The sequence below is a fragment of the Leptinotarsa decemlineata genome, unplaced genomic scaffold, assembly GCF_025532065.1.
Source record: "Leptinotarsa decemlineata unplaced genomic scaffold, Ldec_3_MD MMD2_tig00026345_RagTag_RagTag, whole genome shotgun sequence".
In the NCBI taxonomy this organism is placed as follows: Eukaryota; Metazoa; Arthropoda; class Insecta; order Coleoptera; family Chrysomelidae; genus Leptinotarsa; species Leptinotarsa decemlineata.
In genome coordinates, this window is record NW_027412696.1 from 1,981,388 (window position 1) to 2,001,066 (window position 19,679).

Here is a 19,679-nt window from a genome sequence, read left to right on the forward strand (position 1 = left end):
CTCTTTCATATTATGCACTGAATTGAAAACTGTCTTTGCTTTATCATACAAACATGTAACTATACTTTTCTTGGCGCTAGCGTGGTGACTAGTTTGATAGTGGAGTGTTTACATTGAAACAAATCAGTATTCATAATAAAATACTATTGTTGAGACATTCCTTCATTTCGATTTTAAACAATATCTAATAAAATTTGACATAATCTTCATTTTTCAACTAGCCCAGTCAAACACATGTGTTTGAACTTAGCAGACAGTGTTGAAATATTACCTATATATGTACTAACAATTTTTCATTATTAACAGACATTCATTTGATATTGTGCATTTGCTAATTAAATTTAATTTGGAATGTCTGAATATCTGAATACATTCCTATAGAAACGAATCTAGTTTCATAACCAAGACATTCAATCCAAGCAAAACTATAATCTTGATCTTGTACGAACACATCAGCATTACAAAAAACATTATTTCATGAGAAGATTCGCCTTTTTAACGAATTGCCGGAAGCTTCAAAACACACAGCTAGTTCACAGAATTTTGGTAAATTTTCATTCAGGTATCTACACAGTCAAAATTGATTCTTTGATTGGAGGAAATTTTCCATATCAATCGGCATGAAATATGTGAGTTGGTGAATTTTATGAATTGAAGGGGTTATATTTTGAGGAGTGATTATTTTTTGGAAAAGAAAGTTTTTGGCTTTCTACTACTCCATCTTGATACAAAAAAAACATGAGGGAATCTTCCAAAGAAAGGTAAGAAGTAAGAGAGAAGTATCTTCTGTTTAATTCAGTGTTCATACAGAAGTATTTGTTTCGAAAGAATTTTTTTTCTTTCGTGTAATTCAATGTTCATATGAAAGTATTTGTTTCAGGAGGACTTCCAGTTTCTGTCTGAAAGTTACTTATTTGCATGATCTACACATTCATGTATAGAGTTACTTAGGAAAGAAGTTTCCATCATCTTTTTTTGTATCAAGATGGAGTAGTAGAAAGCCAAAAACTATCTTTTCGTGAATTTTGTATTATGAAATAAACACCTCTTCAGAGATATAGTACAATCTCAGAGTTTTAATACTATGAAAAATGAATCTAATGAAATTCAAATATTCATATATCCACAAAAATGTTAGATACAGCTCAAAAAAGATATCTATTGAAGTGCCTAACCATATTGGACTCTTGAAGACTCAAATATTCAATGAATAAAAATAAAGTTTATAACTTTGAAGAATATTCTCAAATCAGAATGGAAGATATGTGATTCTTCAAAATTGTTCTTCCTCAATGAAAATAATTTTTAAAAGCTACATGACACTCAAAATTATCTTGAGTGTTCATTTCATTTCTATCGCTTTTCAACAAAATCATTCACATATTTATGTTGTTGATATTGTGATTATATAATTTGAAAAACTAACCAATAAAGTTTATTGTATGATTTTCACTATAAAGGGTTTTACAAAAACCGCGACACTTATTTCGCTATACAATAGCTTCCTCAAGCGTAGGAAGTTATTGTATAGCGAAACACATGTTGTGGTTTTTGTAAAACACTTTATAGTGAAAATCATACAATAAACTGTATTGATTAGTTTTTTGATATGGATTTCCATCAAGTATCGGCCAGTTCTATTCAATTATTGTATAATTTATTAAGCCTCGTTTCAGTTGATATAAATGTTCATATTTGTATGTTTCAATATATATGTACAGGTACATTTACATTAACGAACACATTTTTTACGTGATATTCAATTTAAGATAGTTTTTCATATTTCGCACTAGTTGTTACTCGCGGCTTCTCCCGAATAGTATTTGGTTTGTCACATTAAGTTTCGTGACAGACCATTTTCAACAAATAGTTACAATATTTTTTATTAACCCAAAATTTCAGGTTTCCAACTTTGAAACTTACGAAAATCAATACAAACCCCTATTTTTCCCCTAAGCATATTTTTTTGTTTCAGAAGTCACCTGCATCACTCGCAGAAATCGATCGCCTTTGATTCATTAAGGTGGGTGGAAAATTTTTCTTGAGTATTATTTGTGAAGAACAATGAGAACACAATAGTGATATTTATTTGTAGAATACTGATATGTCTATATTTCACAGTAGACGGTACCAGTGGTAGATACCTTCAATTTCATTATGCATATGTCCGAATCCGTATTTTCGTACTTCTGACCCATAGCAGATTTTGATTCAAAAATTTTTTCTAAAATTTCCAATTTTATCATCCATCTGCTTTGGAATACCTGATTTTCCTCATCAATAATACTTAGTCACCGGCAATAGAAGCCGTCCACTCGAAAAAAATCGTCACTAGGTCCAACGATAAGAAAAATTTATGAAATTATTCTTACCTTTTTTTTTTTCTTCATTTATTTGAACTTCTGTGCCTTGTTTTTAATATGTCTCGAAGTCTTAAGATTGCCTATTCGAATATAAGGTCAATTAACTCTAATATATACGATTTGAATGAATTTATTTTACAAAAAAACATGGTTAGATGCCCAGTCTGATCCAACAATAATATCAGTGAATCATACAACCTTATAAGAGCTGACAGAGCTACTAGAGCTGGTGGTGTTGCGTTTTATGGGAAAAACTGCTACCATTCATTTTACTCTCATATTTTCTAAAATAACCGAGTTCTTGGAAAAGCTGTGGATTTCCATCTCTCATTCTGAAAAAAATTATTTTTTTGTATTCTCTACAGACCACCCAAAGCAAATATAATACACTTTCTCAGTGAGTTAGAAGATTCGGTCACAAATTTTTTGCCCGAAGCTGATGAAATATTCTTAGTAAGTGATCTGAATATTAATCTCTTAGTCAAAGACAGTCAATCTGCTCTCTTTAAAAAATATGTTTAAAATCTGTTCAACATCTTTTTTTTCGTTAATCAGGTGTCTCAGCTGTCTCAGCTGTCTCAGAAGTTGAAAAACTTGTGCGAGCTGAGGAATAACGAGGTCTAACCTTTTAACGTGTGATTCCTAACTACTTATAAAATTCTTTAATACGGACAACCTTTTGCAACTGAATGAATCACCCACTCGCATAACATCAACCACTAGAAACATCCTTGACTTATTGATCACTTCTAATGAAAATCTAGTATCCGAGGTTTCATTTGTAGATGTTGCAAAATCAGATCACATCACTGTCATCTGTGAAATTTATGCTATCAAAATTGAATCTCGGGAAAATTGTATTTCAAAACGTGATTTCACAAAAATCGATTTGTCCTCCCGCCATTTAGGATTCATACTTCGTCGGAAGAATTCGAAATCGATGTGGAATACCTTGAAATATTTAGAAACCCTACAAAAAATCCAAAGAAATACCTCTCGAGTTGAGGAATCCCGATAACATAAATAATTATTTCAACAACATCCCACACCCGATGAAAAATCCTCATCAATGGTCTCTTCTTGACAAATATATAGCACGTGATCAGCAAAAATATTTCAACTTCCATACCGTAGGTCATACAACCGTTTTGAAATACCTACAAAAAATTGAAAGTAATGCTGTGGGTCCTGACGATATCTCACTTCACATGCTCAAGTTGGTAGGAGAGAAACTTATCGAACATATAACTTTCATAATGAATGAATGCATTTTTAGCGGAACCTTCACCGCAATATGGAAACATGCCTTGGTTTTCCCTCTTCCCAAATGCCTTCGCCAACAGAATATTCAGATTTACGTCCGATTAGCATTCTGCCAACTTTGTCTTGTACTTGAAATAATAATGAAAGAGCAGATATTGAAACACGTTGATTCCGCTCAAATAATATCTAATGTACAATATGGATTTTGACAAAATCATAGTACTACAACAGCCATATTGAAAATCACAGATGATATAATGAAGTCTAGTGATGAAGGAAATCTTACCTGTCTGGTCCTTCTAGACTATAGTAAAGCTTTTGATACCTTAGATCATAAAATTTTTTGTACAAAGCTTCAATTTTTTGGTTTTCATCTGATTCTGTTGAATTCATACGAGATATCCTAACTAATTGCACATAAAGGGTGGTGATGGACAACAATAGATCTGAAGCATTGAGTGTGGTGTACCACAACCAAATAACAACAAAATCACTTTTTCCCATCCAACCTGTACTCCGAATATTCTTCATGGAGTTGAATAAGATATCATTCATAATGAAGCTATACACTAAAGTATATAAATGAAAGAGTTACACTCACGTGCAATTTAATTTTCATAAAAAGTTGTTTCGATACGTTTCTCCTATTTTTCACAAACATATCTAGATTATACCAAAGTTATCAAAGCTTGGGACCTTCAGTATATATGTTCATCAGTTTTTTTATGAAATGAACTCTGAAATAATCTCACCAAATACCGACAGTTAATTAGCAAATACTGTGTATAATTCTTCTAGAGTGTATCATACCAAGAGAGGTGTTCAACCTTCTCATCGATGATAAATTACCTCCGGCATTTTCGAATCCAAACATCTACTCGACCCGAAGATCCGCGTCATTCCAAATACCTACTTTGATCAAAACACATCCCAACATCGTTAACTCTTATTTTTATATAAAGACGAAATAGATTACGAGTCTTATCTGTAATGCCTGCCATAAAGCCACAAAACTAGCTAAGTTTCCCGAACGGTGAGCACGAGTATAACTTCACAATGCTCCGCTAAGACTTTACACAAAGCCGGACTTAATATGCTAATGTTATTGGGCCGACTCGGTAGTCGAGAACTTCTCTCTGGGTCGTTAATTAAAAACTTAACCCGGTCGAGCCCAGAGTTGCTGAAAAGGTCTTATTGGTATTCAATTGGGTGGCGGAAACATAGGATGACAGGGTTTTTCTCTTTGCGACTCTTTTCATGATATATATGCAGTAATCTGACTCCGAGTTCTATTGAATATGCGATAAGCACTAAGTTACGATAATAAATAAATTGCATGAGTCTGATGAAGAAACTGTTGGACACTTCCAGTACAGAAAATGTATCTTCGATGTGTTACCGTTCATTTTCCATAATAATGATATCACACTTTTACTGAAATGTTCTGCTTCTTGTATCAGAATTATGACTTCTTGAAACATTTTCCTTTCTCTTGTAAACGCAAGGTATGCTTCTCCAATGTGAAAAAACTTAATAATTCAGTTCATTGTATGGTTTTCACTATGAAGGGTTTTACAAAAACCGCGACACGTGTTTCGCTATACAATAGTTTTCTCAAGCGTAAAATAATTGCGCCTTAGAAATTATTTTATATATTTTAAAGGGTTTCACAAAAACCCTGTATTAATAAGTTTCTATATAGATTTTCATTAAGTATCTTCCAGTTCTATTTCACTTCGATACAGATATTGGAGCTCAGATTACGTTCGTCGTGAAAGATCTACCGTTCAGAGATTCGGGGGAAGGTGAATAATACTTTCTCTTCTAGGCGTGTACCCTTATAAGCTAATATTTCATAACACAACATTGAATATAATTGTCTTGCTGCGAAATGCACTGAGTTTTGTCCGTGTTATTCATTCCCTAACATAACCGAACGAAGTTATGTTACGGGCACATTCCTCAAGCAAATATAACCGATATCTATATGCTCGCCCCAGCTTGTCGCCGTACAACGCCGTACGGTAACATTCTAACATTCGAAACTGTTTGGAAACTGCACAAGACATGATGCGTACAAGCAAAAAATCTCAAACAGTCCAAAATAGTCTCGGACACTTGGTCAAATCAGAACGCATTTTGAGGTGACCACTGTGCCACCTATCGTATATATGAAGAGATGAAGATGTCCATATTGTTATGTAGCGTATCCTTGTAGTCAGTTCAAATGTTATATAACCTCAATCATCAATTATTTAAATGAAGTAAATGTTAAAATATCCTAGAAAATGAAAACAAATTTCCACATAAATGCGCATGGGCAACGGGAACAGTTCTCAACAGTCCAGCTCCGAAAGCGGGACGGTTCAAGACACTTTAGGATCATTTCGCAGTCGAAATCAGAACCGAGGATTCATCATTCCGAACTTATCCTCATTAAACCGGAACGTTCTATATCAATTGTGCATAATCCTGACGTCCAGAACAAACCTAATGTTTCAAGGTAACATGTGATAAACATCGACCAACAAATCGAATAGGGTCACTTGTCAATACTAGAGTAGACATTTTTATCGATCAGTAAAATTCGAAACCAAAATGTTGAAATAAGAGCACTCGATTATTTTTATGTCGCATTTGTTATTATCGTGTTTGAAACAAGGAAACCATTACAAATTTGGGTCTTCAAGATAGATATCGATAAATTGTCATTTGTTATACCCTATGAATATTACTGGAGTTTTCTCCCAACATCAAACCGTTATTTTAACTGATCTTCTTCTTGATGAAGATCAAACTGATCTTTCTCTTGAAAATGATCACTTGGTGATTGAAACACGTGTCGAGGTGTTAAAATAACGGTTTGGTGTTGGGAAAAAACTCCATTGATGTTAATTTCTATACTACAGGTTCCAAACAGTGTATCACAAATATCGGTTACACTCTGATGATGGATTTGATAATTGATATCAATATATTTAACCTCGAATATAGAGGTAACGGGACTTTTAGATATTTTTTTGAGTGTTGGAAAGTAATTTTGGAATATTCGTTACAAAAAAATCTGTAAATGAATTTGTTAACTAGCAACAAATTTAGAATGTGCCATTCCTAAAAAGTGATTTCTCAAATTATTCCAGAGGTCTGTGATGCCCTTATTGACACATTTCAACAGTATATGAAGGTAAGAGAAGTTCAATAATATAGTAGTAAGTGTGTTTTTTACACATATAATATGATATATAATTTCAATAACATAATTAAAACCAAAGAAATAGCTTATAGCTCAGTCTTCATCAGCACCTATTGGTGCCGGAGTTGAGCACTAGAAGAACAAATGTTGCGGTAGTAAAGAGTTGTTAATTGCAAAAATATTACTGCTGCTACCGGAGCTGTGGATAATATTACTGCGTAGCAGCGTAGATGCGTAGCAACTTTCCTAATGTTGCTTCAAACAAAATGGTGCTTATTGTGTTATCGCACTTTAGCTTGTTAACGAATTGCGCTTTGTGAGAGCCATCTCTTCACCAAAATATGCTAGAGACATCCTTTTCATTTATTTCTGAAAACATTTGTGTCATTGTGTATGATCCATTGACCATTGAGTCATTGCGTTTCCTTTCTTTTAAGACGTATGGTCTTGAACACTCTTTTCCACTTAGTTCCTTTGTAGATTGAACTTTTTTTTCAGATACAGACTCTGCACTGCAAGATTGTTGAATATCGCTGTCAGTTTCAGCTATTATGCAAATGTGATCTTGAGTATTTTTATTTATCTCAATTGAAACCTGTGATCAAATATTCTGAACCAAAATATCATTTACATATGAAGTCTTACTAAAGTTGAACTTCATACATTTATACTCCACTATACCCACTATTGCTCTCTCAAAAACGGTTAGACATACGGATGAGGTTGAATTGGAAAAAAGTTTTTTATTTTGGGGACCTGAAATATTCAATTCCAGATTCCCCACTGAGATTTGTTTTGATCTCAAACTTTGCGTGAAAGTACGAATAAAAAAATCAATTGCAAGATGAATAAGTTGACTCACCTTGTTTGATGTAGTATGGCAGAAGGATGTATGGAAGGAGTGGAAGTTCCTTATTAGACAAGGAAAAATCGCACATGTAACTTTGGTTCGCACCACGACGTAATTGTATTGCAGTTTTTACACCCAATCACGACGACGAAGGTCCCCAATTCCGAATGATATAAAAAAGGACGGGGAAACTTTCAAAACTGTTTTATAGCTATTATAATCGGATAGAAACCAATTCGAAATGCGACGCGACGTTTTGTTCATTATATTCAATCATAAAGTTTATTTTTTGAATACGGACTTCTAGTATTTTATCGATTTTGGTTTTCATTGTAATAACAAATTCAGCTGTGTTGAAAAAAGTTGATTTCGTTCATATAATGAACGAAACGTCGCATTTCAAATTAGTTTAAATCAGATTATAACAAACATGAAACAGTATCAAAAGTTTTTCTGCCTTTTTTTCCATATCTTTCGAAATGAAGACGGTAGAGACAAAAAACGAAATTTGGAAATTCTCTTTTCTATCGAGTATTCCAAAAACACCCACAACCAAGTAACAACAAAATCACTTTTTCCCATTCAATCTGTACTCCGAATATTCTTCATGGAGTTGAATGAGATATCATCGATAGAAAAGTTATATACTAAAGTATATGAAAGAGTTACGATATAAAATTTCACCTACACGTAAAATTTTATTTTTTTAAAAAGTTGTTTTGAAATGGCTTTATTTCTTTCAGTTTGTATATGAAAGTACCTTCTATGCATAATCTACATATCTTTGTGAATTGTTGATTTTGAACTGAAATACTTTCGTTTTTCTTTTCGAAGTTTGTCACAATTTTTTGTATATACGAGTACATGGAAAAGTGAAAGCTAAAAATAATTTTCAATCGTTCAAAATACCTCTCGCGATTTAAACCCAATGATCTACTGAAAATTATCCATATGAGTATGAAAATCATAAATTTTTGTCTGTTCAGCCAAAGCATGTTAAAAACAATTATATAAATTAATAATTTTACCTGATGAATAAGTAATTAATAATAGTTATAATCATTAGACTAGTAATATCGTGGTGTTAACTTGGAAATTGATTCACCTGAGAGAAAATTCAACCTCAGAAAAATAAAGTGAACTTCCAAAATGAGAAATGATTTTTCACAATTTTCGCCGAAAATAGACCCCCTCAAATTGTAGGAGATGAAAAAAATTCTGAGAAATCTATTTCATGGAATGAAATTTTCTGAAACAAAAATTATTGATTTGTCACGAAATTAGAATGGAACACTTTTTTTCACTGTACAGAAAAACTTTTTCTCATTCATAATATTTGAGATTTCGTTTGGATGATAGATTTGAAAAATACCTTAAACAAATATCAATGTCCTAGGTACAGTTTCTTTTTGGAAATCAGCAGTGATGTATTTTCATTGGAACGTTTTTCATATAGGACTCGAGTAATAACATGAATATAGAAAAGTTTGGCAGACAATCTGGCTTTCCATACTGCACCTTCGTACAAAGAAATGTTGGAATCTTCCAAAGAGAAGAAAATAGTAAATAATTTCGAAATGGATTCTTCACAAAGACGTGTATATCATGCTTTCTACTTCTCCATCATTACATAAAAAAATGTGAAAAACTTTCGAAGGGAAGGAGAAAGCCGACGATTTTGAAATGAACCCTTCACAAAGGTGTGTAGATCAAACGAAGGTGTAACTTTCAGACACAAACTGGAATAGAAAGCCCTATCGAAACAATTACTTTCATATCAACATCTAATATTCAGTTTGTACTTCAATCATTAGTTATGGCATTGAATCTATATGAAAAGTTCATTTTGGAATTATCTGCTTTCTTGCTTTTTTCGAAAGATTTCCAAGTTTTTTCTGGTAAAAAATGGAGTAGGAAGTCAAAACCTTTCTCTTTCAAAATTATGATGTTTTGAAATATAATATGTTTTTACACATATCGAACAAAAGTCATCATGTTCGATTTTCATTGACCTTATTTATCCTCCACAACGATTACTTATTTTTTAAGGTTGCAGAAAGGTCTTTCTCCATACCATCTGATAGTATATCATTGAACAAAAAAATTACTGCTGAAAATTTTACAAATAATTATTTTTGGAACCAGAAAATTTTATATACAGATACAGATATACAGAATATTACTTTTCGAAAAAGATCACAGAACACTAAGAACGCAAAAAGGTTATTTTCTACTAAATATCGCAAAACACATTGTTTGATGAAAAAATGAAAAACGAAAACACTAATTTTTCCAAACATTCACGGAAAATTTTGTGTTATATGAAAAACTTGTGAATACAAAAGTTGTATGACTACACATCCTTTACAATCATATTCAATTTCTCCCATATAATGTTTATTTTTGGTGAGAATAGGGAAAAACTATTTTAGTCCCCTAGAATTCACTCCGTTTCATGCCCCGTGAAATGAGTCATGAACCAACTCCAGTTCATTTTTTATTTAAAAAATATTTTCTATCTTGTCCGATAATTTTTATGCAAACCAACATTTTATGAAAATATTTTGAAAAGCCCAATCGCATATTGGTCTTTGATAATACCAGTATAATTTTTGTTCTAGAATTGCCAAGTCCTGTTCTGAAACAAACAAAATGTTCTTGTTCATGGCTATTAGACAGATTATGAGTTGGAATTGCAGGATTAAAAATATCAATTGTTATCAAGAGTTGGCTGCACGAAGATTGATTGAATTGAATGCTCTTGTGAGTTGTATGATTCTTTCAGTTCCTTAATTGACTTTCTAGAACCTCCATTGGGATTTGTTTTTGTCGATTTCTGTTATAGTCGACATTTCTGAGGTTATGAAATGCCAATTCTAGAACGTGGATATGTTTTTCTGTTCCACTGAAAGAATTCAACCATAAATCTGTTGAATTTCGACAAATTCTGAATTTTGAATTGATACTGCGATGAGATGAGAATATTGTAATCAATTGGTTGAGTTAGAATTCATTAGATAGAATTCAGTCATTCATTTCGGATAGTAAGCTCGAGAAATAAATGGTCCTATCATTTGGACTCCATCTGGACTCTAGCAACTCTCGAAAAATTTATGGAATTTCTCTGAGACCTGTCTTGTTAATGTTGATGATGTATTTGTGATGAAATGAATTTCAAATGACCTTTTGAGAAATTTCATAGACGCCCAACAGAAACTGGGCTGGGAAAATTGGAAAAAAAGGTTGATATACCAGAAACATAGAATATCGAATTGATGAAAAACTTGTCTGGAGCAAATTATTGAAATGAAGACCTTAGCTTTCGGAATATGCCAGTACTATAGAAAATAAGTTGAAAAATTGAAATATGGAAAAATATCAAGTTTGATTCTAGTCCCAAATGACAGTTGTAACTCAGAATTCGGACCTATTCTTGAGAGACATACGTCATTTTTGAATGAGTGAATTCCACTGCGACAATGGATTCATTTTATTCCTAGAGGGCATGACGAAAAAATATTCTTAATCGTTTTAGTGAAACCATAGATGAAGAAGGGTAGAATTACTGTGTCAAAAGAAAGGCCTTTGTAAAATGCTCCGAACACTTTCACACACACACACACATATATATATATATATATATATATATATATATATATATATATATATGTGTGTGTGTGTGTGTGTGTGTGTGTGTGAAAGTGTTCGGAGCATATGAAAAGACTTGGATATTCGGAAGATAGTGTTAGCTACATCTGTTTGGCTAATGATGAGATAGCAAAGCACATACTTAGTGATTTTCTGGCCGCAAACCGAATAAAGTTTTCACTATTGGCCAGAGTTTTACTTCTGTAACCTGACCTGGAGGACCACTTACCCAATGAATTTATCGGTTGAGTTTGCATAGGTGTAAACTACAATGAACTGTAGCGGGAAAGTAGAGGAACGAATAGAACCAATAATTTTGGACCTATGCACATAAGTAGTTTTGCCTTTTTTCCAAACTTCTTGACATGAAAATTTATTGATGCTGAAGGGAAGTTGGTACTTACTGAGTCGGCCAATAACCCTAAAATGCAGAGGCCATGTACACCGCTGGTTATTTGTTGGTAAATGAGTGAACCAGATTCGTCTGACATTGGCATGATATTCGGAATAACTCAAGGTTGAAAAGGAAAAAATTTACAGAACAAAAAAAATCTGGAATTTTATTGTTATATTCAATGTGAATTTTGTCCATACCATTTTGTAGCTTTGACACAAATCTGCCAACATTCGATGAAACAATGCTGGAAATAGTCTTGAAATATTATAGACACAATCAAAATGATACAAGCATCTTAATTTACCTGAAAAACTGAAATATGTCGAAAAAGTTACGAATGAACTTAAGACAAAACTTTGTTATCATAGATTTGAAAAACCACATACATATATTACCCAATCCTTTGATGGTGTAACGTATCAAAAACTCACTGTAGTATTCATGTGGGCTTATCCTAATGAAAGTATTCTATGAGGGGTTAGATATTTTCTGTTTCAGACAACTCCATTTCGGTAACCTGGCGACAATCGACAATGCAGTATTACTCACTACTAACACAACAGATTCATACATTAGTTTGTTTCTGAACAAAGATATTCACTCATATGGTTCTGAACAATTGAATTCGATGAATTTGCCAACATGATGTCATTCTGTAGACCTATAAAACCTTTCACTTCTATTTTTTGGTCAGACTCGTTAGTCCATCAGAGAATGAAAATCAGGAGACCTTCATTGCTTCTTCATCATTCGCTGCATTCAACTGGTCTACGCCTCTGTTTGATATAATATAAATCGAGGCATGACACCTCAGTTGAGAAGTGCGATTCACAGAACGTGCTCTGTCGATAGTGCTTGCCTTGCAAAGGTGCCATTTCAAAAGTTTTTATCCAATCTCCCGACAGGTTATTTCGCCGATAGTATAAATGTAACACACTGATAAATAAATACCATGTAACACATCTCATGGTCAGAAAACAAGCTTTTATATTTATTCATACAGTGAGAGGCATAATTACTGTAAATATCACCATATTGATAAATTGCAGTATTCAGCGATAATACAATAATTTACTTCGTTTGTTCACCGTGAACATGAATTGTGTGAGAACGAATTCATTTCATTTTTATCAATAAAAAATAACAAAAATTGAGTGAAGTGACATACATTCGATAAAATCAATGGACATAAGTACAATTATAAGAGAATATATAGTTTTGTAAAAAGTCAGTAGTCAATCTAATCACTTATTTGTATCACAGAACAAAATTTCAGTCCTAGGTATTCATTGGGTTTTATAACAGTTGTCTGTAAGTTTTCTCCCTGACATTCCGTCTAAATCTGCGGAAGGCATGAATATGCTACATAGAATGTTATTCTTTTAATGAAGCTACCATGTATTTAATGAATTATTTTTCTTAAAGAACGCATGACACGAAAAAAATGAACTGTTCAAAAAATTACAACCACTGGCATCATGAACAAAAATTAACTTTGCTGCCTGAATGATACTAGATAATGGACGTGGTATACATTGTTACTTTTATCGGAATATTGAATTCATTTGTCCAGTTCTCAGTTGACAGTTGATCATGAGAAAACTGTTATCATTTTCCCAAAACTAAACATTTCTCCACTGAACATTCATCAGCATTGAACCTTACATTAACTGATGGCTTGAAAATGTGGATTCGAAAAATGTATATACTTTCAAAATGAACACAGGATGCGAATTTCTGGCACAGTGTCAATTATACTACCTACCAGGCGAGTTTTTCTATAATATACGAGTAAATTTTCGAGTGACATCAATTAATAACCATGTGTATTATGAGAAATTGCAATCTTTCATTTATCAACAAGTCCATTCCATCAGAAATCAAAACTGAAAACTATCGAGGAGAGATACACACGTTTGAGAAAATAAATGAATTTCGAAATACTAATCTCTACCAAGTACCTACATAATAGGGTGTGGTGAACGTCTGTAAAAAAACTGCTTTCCTGGCTAATACCACGCTGGATATTGAATTATATCTGGAAGACATTTATGCGGGATTCCTCACAGATGTTTTTCGTTCATTGAAATTATTAAAGCAGATCACCTGCAGACCGTAATGTGTCAACTGTACTGTACTGACGAAACCGCGAAACCAACTATTTGAATCCTCTGTATAATGATAGTATTGCTTGATTATTTTCATTTCTTTCTATTTTCATTGCAGTTTCAATCAGTCTTATTCATCATACGGGAAACTTCCCGAATATCCTGCATTACTGTGTGACGATCGAATACAAGTTTGTTCACGACTATCAATTTCAATTTTAGAATAACCAAGATACCTATTTATATGGAAACAACCAAGATGCATTGATATTTGATGGACTCGGATGAAACCTGATGATAATCTATAACATATTCATAAAACACTTTATTGTGAGTATCACAACTTTTTGGGTTTGGAGGACGTCGATTTTTGGAATTTCTTCCTATCGTCCTGAGTGATCACCGATGACTGGATATTATGGCTACGTAAGATGTATTTATGTTGACTCAGATAGTTTGGTGTGCTTATACCTGTACCTGGTTCAAGTGAATTGTCAATCCGTCCACCATTTTCTACCCGCCGTCATGCTGTTCGCTATTCTTGAATTTCTCAGAATGGATTTTCATATTCGGTTGAGGTTCAAAGTTTTTTCTCTTCTGTTGAAATCAACCGCGTGTTTGTGGATCTCTATGGTCTCCTGTACCAGCCAGCTATGGTATCCCTAGTCGGGGGCAATGAGTTTCGTGTTTTCAAACAGACTCCTGTGGTTTCTTTCACTGAGTACGTGTTACGTCACAGCCAACTTGTCCGTTTGACATAGTCTGCAGTTTCTTTCGTGCTCCTTCAGACTTATTCCCATGGATCTTTTGGTGGTTTCAATGTACACGTTCCCACAACTGCACGGTATGTGCAGAAAACCCCTTTTGCTGATAGTGGGTCTCTTTTATCGTTAGCCGACCTGAGACTTTGTTGAATCATTTTGTTGGGTTTGAAAACTGTTTTGATGTTTTGTTTCTCTCAGAGTTTTCCAGTATCATTCGATGAGTACATCTAGGAATGTTATCTATTGGTCCTGTTCAGTCTTCATTGTCAACTTTATGCTGGGGTGTTAAGCGTTCAAATGGTCTAGAAATCACTTAAATTAAATTAATAAAAACACTTTTGTCTAAATACCACTGTTACGTAGTTAGACAAAAATTTTATTCAAGTGATCATGAATTACCATAAAGTAAACTTCAAAAATTTAGAGAATCAGTAAAAAACTTTGTTTCAAGGAAAGTGCTTCCACAGTTTGGAAGAGTGTTTTGCATACAAATTCCAGTCTTTTGGTATACTACGATGTATATTACGATTTATGTCAAGTAATTTTAAAATCGTGTTGTTTTATTGATAACATATTTGTACATATTTTCTTATTTTTGATATTTTTTGATTGTTTATTTGTGTCTGTTATTTTCATTTTTTATTTTTTTTATAAAAGAAAGTTGCATCAACCACGGAGGGTTATTAGCAACAACAATACAATACAAGATTTAATATTTAATTACACTCACATTATTCAGTATATTAACAAGTCCCCAAGCAATGTCTATAATTTGTCCGTTAAGTTGAGTTCGTTAAATAATAATAATAAATTTTTTATGTCACATCTCTATTTCAATATAGATTTAAGGTCAGGTTCCAAATTAAATCTCTGGCGAAGATTGGCATACTTTGGACACTCGATTAACAAATGTTCCACACTCATCGACACTACGCAAAATTCACATATTTTCTCTGGTTCTCTTTTGAGGATGTGTTCGTGAGTGTACCGTGTATGACCTAAACGCAGTCTAGATAGAATCACCTGGTGCCGTCTATTTGGAGGGTAGATGTTCCAAGGTTTTACCGAATGTTTCACTTCGAGTAATTTCGAGCAGTTTTGTTGCCACTGCATTTGCCAGTATTCTTGGATGAGGAACTTTATTTGGCTGTTCATATACCTATACCATACTTTTTGTTCATTGATATCTGACAATGTATTCATTGCCTCTCTAGCTATTCTATCTGCTTCTTCATTGCCTGGGATACCGACATGTGATGGAGCCATATAATTTTTATTTCACTGTTAGAGTGAGATGTGTGGAGATATATCTGCTCTTTTATATGAATAATGGTTGGGTGGCTTGGATACAATTGCTGCAAACTCTGTATTGCCCCCAGCGCGTCAGTGATTATCAGAGATTTTTGGTTCCGAGTCTTGTTACTTTGACATCTCATTTTGACGCATCCGTGTAATTTTTTTTTTTTGTTCAGGAAAGTTGGATATCAGTGAAAAGAAGTTTCGAACTATCGTAATGGATGGTGTTTCAGTCTTGTTGAAACGGGTAAGGGAGAAATCGACTGGGAAATTGAATCTGATTTGTAAGGGGATACCGATTCAATCTTTAGTAAAATGGAAGATCAATTCTCCTTCTATTCGCGAATAGGTTTTGGAGTCTCTTGGAGAATGTGTACTTGCGCGATGGATGGTGTGTATTGATGCGTATGAGAGACTCAAATATTGTCGTCTGTTATAGAGTGATGGCTCTCCCGACTCGCAGTATAAACTGGCTACTGGTGTGGTACGTAGTGCACCGAGAACACTTCTGAATGCGGTGTTATGAACTGAATCCAAGAGTTCGAGTAATTTGTTACCAGCTGAAGCATATACCAATGAACCATTGTCTAATTTTGATCTTATTAATGATCTATACACCATGAGCAGTGTTTTGTTGTCTGATCCCCAACGCTGATTTGATAATATTTCCATTAAATTCAGGCTGTTTCGACATGATGATACGAGTTTTTTTTATGTGAGGGTCTCAACTGAGCTTTTCATCCAGGATCATTCCGAGATATTGTACTTTCTCCGTGACTTCGATGTTGCTTCCTTTTAATTTGAGAGTGGGTTTGACGATTTTCGATTTTTTAGTGAATAGAATGCATTTGGTCTTGTTGACATTCAGCTGAAAACCTGTATTTGCTAACCAGTTTTCGATACTGTTAATGACAACTTGGAGGTTATTTTGCACAATGTCCATGCTTTTACCCTTAGAATGTATTAGCATACATGCATACATGCTCATTCGTACTGAGGAATCAATTTGTTGTGCAATTTCATTGATGGCAAGTAGGAATGAGGTGACACTAATAACTGATCCTTGAGGTACCCCATTCTGTTGTTCTCTGAGGTATGATATAACGGTGTTGTTTCTCACTCTGAAATATCTGCATTTTAGTAAATTGCAAACGAATTTCAATCAAGGTCCGTTTATTCCTTTCGGTACAAGTTGCTGAATTATATGATGTCGCCAGGTCATATTGTAGGCTTTTTTTATATCGGAAAAAATTGCTGTGCAAAACTGTCTATTCGCGTATCCTTCGTGGACGTAACTTTCAAGATCTACCAGATTGTCCAATCTAGATCGAGTCTTTCGAACTCCATTCTGCTCAGGTGCCAGGTGCCCATTTTTTTCCAAGTACCACATAAGCCTTCGGTTAACGATTTTTTCTAGTAGCTTACACATTGTACAGATGAGTGAAATTGGTCTGTAAGACTCTGGGCTCGTGTTGGATTGGTTCCGCTTCATAACTAATATTATTATAGCCTCTCTCCATGTGTCTGGGAAGCATCCTTCTGTCCATATTCTGTTGTAGATTTTGAGCAGAGTTTCTGTTACTCTTGGAGAAAGTTTATGGAGAAAAATAAATGGTATGTCGTCATGGCCAGGACTAAGATTTTTACAGTCCCTTAGTGAGTCGTATAATTCATCCCTATTCATTTCCATGTTAAGTGGTTGTTCCTACGGATTTATTCCGGTAATAACAACAGCCTCGACCCCTGTCTTCCTTCTCAGAAAAACTTCAGAGGAGTTTGTATCACTAGAATTCTTCTGGTACATTTCTGCGAGTGTTTCTGATATTTTCCCTGCGTTGGTGATATTGCGTCCTTCATGCTCTAGTGAATTTATGCCAGACCTCACGTTTCTGCCATTTATACGGTTGATTTTATTCCATACCATTTTTATTCGACTGGATACGTTGATAGAGGATACGTACTTGCCCAGGAATCGCGTTTGCTCTTTTTTGTAATCCCCCTTGATTTGGCCCCGAGTCTTTCGGATACTATCCAGTTGTCCTCCGTTTTATTTATTTTGAACCTATTCAGAGCATTCTTGAAAGCTTTAATGGCAATATCACAGTCCCTATTCCACCATGGTACAAGGGTTTTGTTTCTAATGGTTTTTGTCGTCCCAATATTCTGTTGTGCTGATGTAACTATGATGGTTGTGAAATTCTTCACCACAGTGTTAATGTCATCTGTTATTTGAAAGTTTTCCAGTTCATTTTCGACAGTGGTTGAAAATAAGCCCCAGTTCACACTCTGCAGCCTCCATCTAGCGTTTATTGTTTGCTGTACGTTTTCATTTCTATTATTAGATAGCGCGATAGGAAAGTGATCGCTGCCATATGAGTAAGGGAGTACTTCGAAGTTGAATCTGCCTTCCAAAGAGGGGTCGCAGATAGTTTAAGATCAAGAATAGTCGAAGTGCCCGTAGGGTTGAGTCGGGTTATTTCTTCAGTATTGAGTATTATTAGATTGTCCTCCTCTATTGCTTCCATCAGAGTTCTACCTTTGCTATTTGTTGCCACACATCCCCACTGAATATTGTGAGAATTGAAATCTCGTAGGATAATTCTGGGTTTGGTTATTCGTTGAAACAGTCGATAGATCTCTGCGTAGGACACTTCCACATTGGGTGATATATATATATTCTAGATGTTCACTTCTTTAGCTTGTTTCATTTTGATTGTAATTGCTTCCAAATTAGTCGCCAAAGGGATGCTTTCAACATTTACCGATCTTTTCACGTATATTGCAACTCCACCACTTCCTTTAGTTTGCTCAGTTCGGTTTTTATGAAAAGAGCTATAATTTTTCATTTAATATGTTTGGTTATTCTTCAAGTGGGTTTCTTGAAGGCAAATAATAAGAGGTTCATTTTCTGATAAAGTAATTTGAGCATTTCAAGGTGAGTGTATATCCCGTTAATATTCCATTGAAGTATATAAGTATTTTTATCTAGTTCTTATATATTATTATTGTTATTATCATTTAAATATTCTCAGTAGGTTTCTTGGGAGAATGCTTCTTCACTTTCTGTGTCAGATATATTGGGTTTGGGGGCACCTTGTTCTTTCGCTGACTGTTTCTCGAGTTTTTTTTGTAGTTTTGTACATCTTGCTTTCATACTACGCTCGGTGAAGCAAGGGTATACTCTGGATAGCATGCTTATTACCCCATATATATCATCTGTGTACTCTCTGGCTGTACTGAGGGGATCACTGTTTCCATGTACATTCTCTAGGAAGTCCTTCAGCTGAGCGTAACTCAAAGTAAATGAATCTGCTCCTTTCTCGATTAGTTGTTTGGCTGGTAAAAGTTGTACCTCTACTGTTGCCGCTAATTGTTTTCTCGATGAATTCAGTCGATGCTTTTTCAATGTTTTCGCGTCAGGTTTAGGGAATGGGTCGTGTAATGGTGGGTTATCATTGTCTTTTGGATCTGGAGTCGAGATCTCGGACAAGTTTCTTTTTTGAGATAAAATATTAGTGGGCGTTACTGTAATATTAGTTAGGGTCTGCAGTTGTTGGTGTATGACAAGTTCTGGATGTAATAATTTTTCAGGAATAATTGGTTCGGAAACTGCTTGTTCTGTTGTAGATGTTGCTGAGATCGATGTAAAATTTGGTGACAGGTCTTGTGTATTTGAAATTTGCGGAGCAGTACATTGTGTTGCGATATGACCAGGTTGCTTACAGGTAAAGCAAGTCAGATTATCTATAGATAAGAAAATACGGAATGTCGAACTGTCATACTCTATTGTGACTGAT

General features: G+C 34.2%; 1 long non-coding RNA gene across 1 annotated transcript in view; it reads left to right on the top strand.

The window, feature by feature from the left end:
• The window catches only part of LOC141486071 (uncharacterized), a 353,419-nt gene that overhangs the window by 70,291 nt on the left and 263,449 nt on the right, over positions 1–19,679 (top strand). The window contains exon 2 of the long non-coding RNA XR_012467630.1: positions 1,976–2,023. This is a non-coding gene — a long non-coding RNA (uncharacterized lncRNA). The remainder of the gene's footprint in view (positions 1–1,975; positions 2,024–19,679) is intronic.